This window comes from Sinocyclocheilus rhinocerous, unplaced genomic scaffold (genome assembly GCF_001515625.1).
Source record: "Sinocyclocheilus rhinocerous isolate Xijiao unplaced genomic scaffold, SAMN03320098_v1.1 scaffold3174, whole genome shotgun sequence".
NCBI lineage: Eukaryota > Metazoa > Chordata > Actinopteri > Cypriniformes > Cyprinidae > Sinocyclocheilus > Sinocyclocheilus rhinocerous.
Genome location: NW_015666612.1, coordinates 148,737 through 151,451, shown reverse-complemented (window position 1 = coordinate 151,451; position 2,715 = coordinate 148,737).

The following is a 2,715-nucleotide window of genomic DNA, read 5'->3' as shown; positions in this document are numbered from 1 at the left end:
TGATTTGTATCGTGAAAAGCGCTGTACAAATAAACTTGAATTGAATTGAATTGAATCGTGCCGTAGACATGTGGGGGCATGTTGGAACGAGCCCTTTTTCAGAGGGCGTGGACCAGTCTTAACTTTTATAAAGAATATCTCTTTGGATTTGAGACTTTAGTCTTTGCAACTTTACAGATCTTCTTTATGCACCAAGAGCTTGTAACACTTCAAAGAGAAAGGAAAAATTTAAATCGCATCATATGACCCCTTTAAGTTTCTACAATATTTAGTGGTAGCTTATCAGTGGTGACTGTCAGTTAATGTACATATGGCAGAAATGTATGGAAAACACAGTGCTGAACGTTTTCCCAGCAGTCAAAATGAAAAATATATTGACAGTACAGCATAAATATGTTGTGCACAAACAGGAAGGCTGAACCTAAAAGAGACCACCGTCAGAAATAAAAGCCACTAATTTGCTTTTAGTTGTCTATTTTGACAGAAACTGAAGATCAGCCCAGAATAATCCGGACTGACTCAAGAAGGGAAGTGAAATGAATGACAGCTGCAAAAATTCTGAGCTGAATGGACGTGATGCTAGAGTCTGGTTTCTACATTCACCCGACTCAGCAAAACCACCAGCGTTTCCACAAGACTGATTTACCGTCAGGTCAGTGATGCGACTGTGTGTTTGACGCGATGCAGCTGTAGGTGTGTGTCCTGTGTCCTATCCTTCATGTGTCACTTTCCACTGATCTCACTAAAACATAAAAAGCCCTTCAAACAGAGAGGATCAGTATCAATTTATTGATTCTTTTATTGTCAAAGCACCTCAATTAAAATGGCATGTGAGCATTTTTGCAATATCCATTTTAGGAAGAATTAATTTCCATTATATTTGATTCATTTCTTCAAAGTCAGGTTAATTCCTAGTGTAGTATTACAGCTTCAAACAAAAACGTTTAGGTTTAATCTTTTGGAGGCTGTGAGGTCTTTGCCTACACTGACGTTCAGACGTTTGGCTTTCAGTAAGATTTGTATCCTTTTGAAAGAAGATTCTTATGCTCACCAATGCTGCATTTTTATGCTAAAATAGTCAAAAATTCTGAAATAGTATTACAGTTTTAAATAACTGTTTTCTGTTTGAATATATTGTAAACTGTAATTTATTCCTGTGATCAAAGCTGAATTTTCAGCATCATTACTCCAGTCTTCAGTGTCACATGATTCTTCAGAAATCATTCTAATATGCTGATTTGCTGCTCAAGATACATTTCTGATTATTATAAATGTCCAAAACAGTTTTGCTGCTTAAATAAATTTAAAATAGTCAAAAATTGTGAAATATTATAGAATTTTAAATAATTGTTCATGAATATTTTTATGAATAATTGTTTGTGATGTGAACAAAAGTTTGATTCTGATTATGATTCGGCTTCAGAATGATTATCATGTGAACTTGTCTAATTAAAACTGTTGTAATTATGGGATTTTTCTTTAAACTTGCTGAGGGGGGCCTGTTAATTAGAAAATTATGGCAAATTGGTACAGACAGTGAAGGTTGAATACATTTTCTTTTGTGCAAGGTTTGTACGTTTCCCATCATTCTCTGTGGCTGCAGGAAAATGATAAAATACCCAGATGAAGCATCAATTACAACCCTAATGCGCATCCTTTGCTCTTCATTATATTGTACTGGTGCTAAAAGCTTCCCGCATTTGTCGTGAAATAAATTGCCCAATGTGTTCATTTTATTCCAAACAAAATCACTTGAACGCACATCACGCAGTAATTACAATTTCCCAACATCCCTGGAGACTTGAAGGCAACACGATTGTGAGGGGAAATCTGCTAAATCAATTTAAATATGGTGCAATGGATCCAAAAGTACTGCACTAGCTGAAAGCATCATCAAATTATCCAAGATATTTAATCAGTAGTTACGTAAGCGGTGGAAGATGCTCAACTTCTGCAGTTTTTCCTGCTGTGAATGAGTTTGTGTTTATCTTTGGCTTGTTCCAGCTGACCCTCCAGAGCCCATATTCTCCTGCAGGTTCCCACTAATCCAAACACAGCTGAGAGGAGCCTGCTGTGTGTCATCCACCGACAAAAGACTCCACCGGACGTCTCATTGCTTACCGAGGTCTGTCAGTGGACAGGATGGCAATTCCCAGATCCACACAGAAACAGTTTGACCCTAATAACACAACCGCATGTCACCGCTACTGTCGCAGGAAATGTGTTTAAAGGAACAGTTCACTCAAAGAAGAAAATTTGCTGATAATCTACTCACCCTGAGGCCATCTCAAATGTAAATGAGTTAGTTTGTTCATCAGATTTGGAGAAATGCAGCATTGCATCACCGAAACGAAATGTTATAACGTTATTTCGTCTCGTTTAGTCGCGTTATTTTTCTGTTTCTGCAGTATTGCTGTTTCCTGTGTCTCACTTCACAGGCTGCAGACGCAGGCGACGTCACTTCCTCAAGCCCCACTCGCGGCATTATTTAGAACAGTGTTTCCCAACCGGGGTGCCGCGTCTGTCGAGAGCAGGGTTGCCATGTAAAAAAATTTAATATTTTTAAATTGCTAAAATGTTCAAAAAAGCACCTGTTATATAATATCCATTTCTAATGTCGCCAATAATTAGAGATGCACCGAAATTCCGGCTGCCTAAAATGAGTTCACCGCTGAGGATTCACTTTCACGTGGTGTGACGCTCTGCGTGTTATCC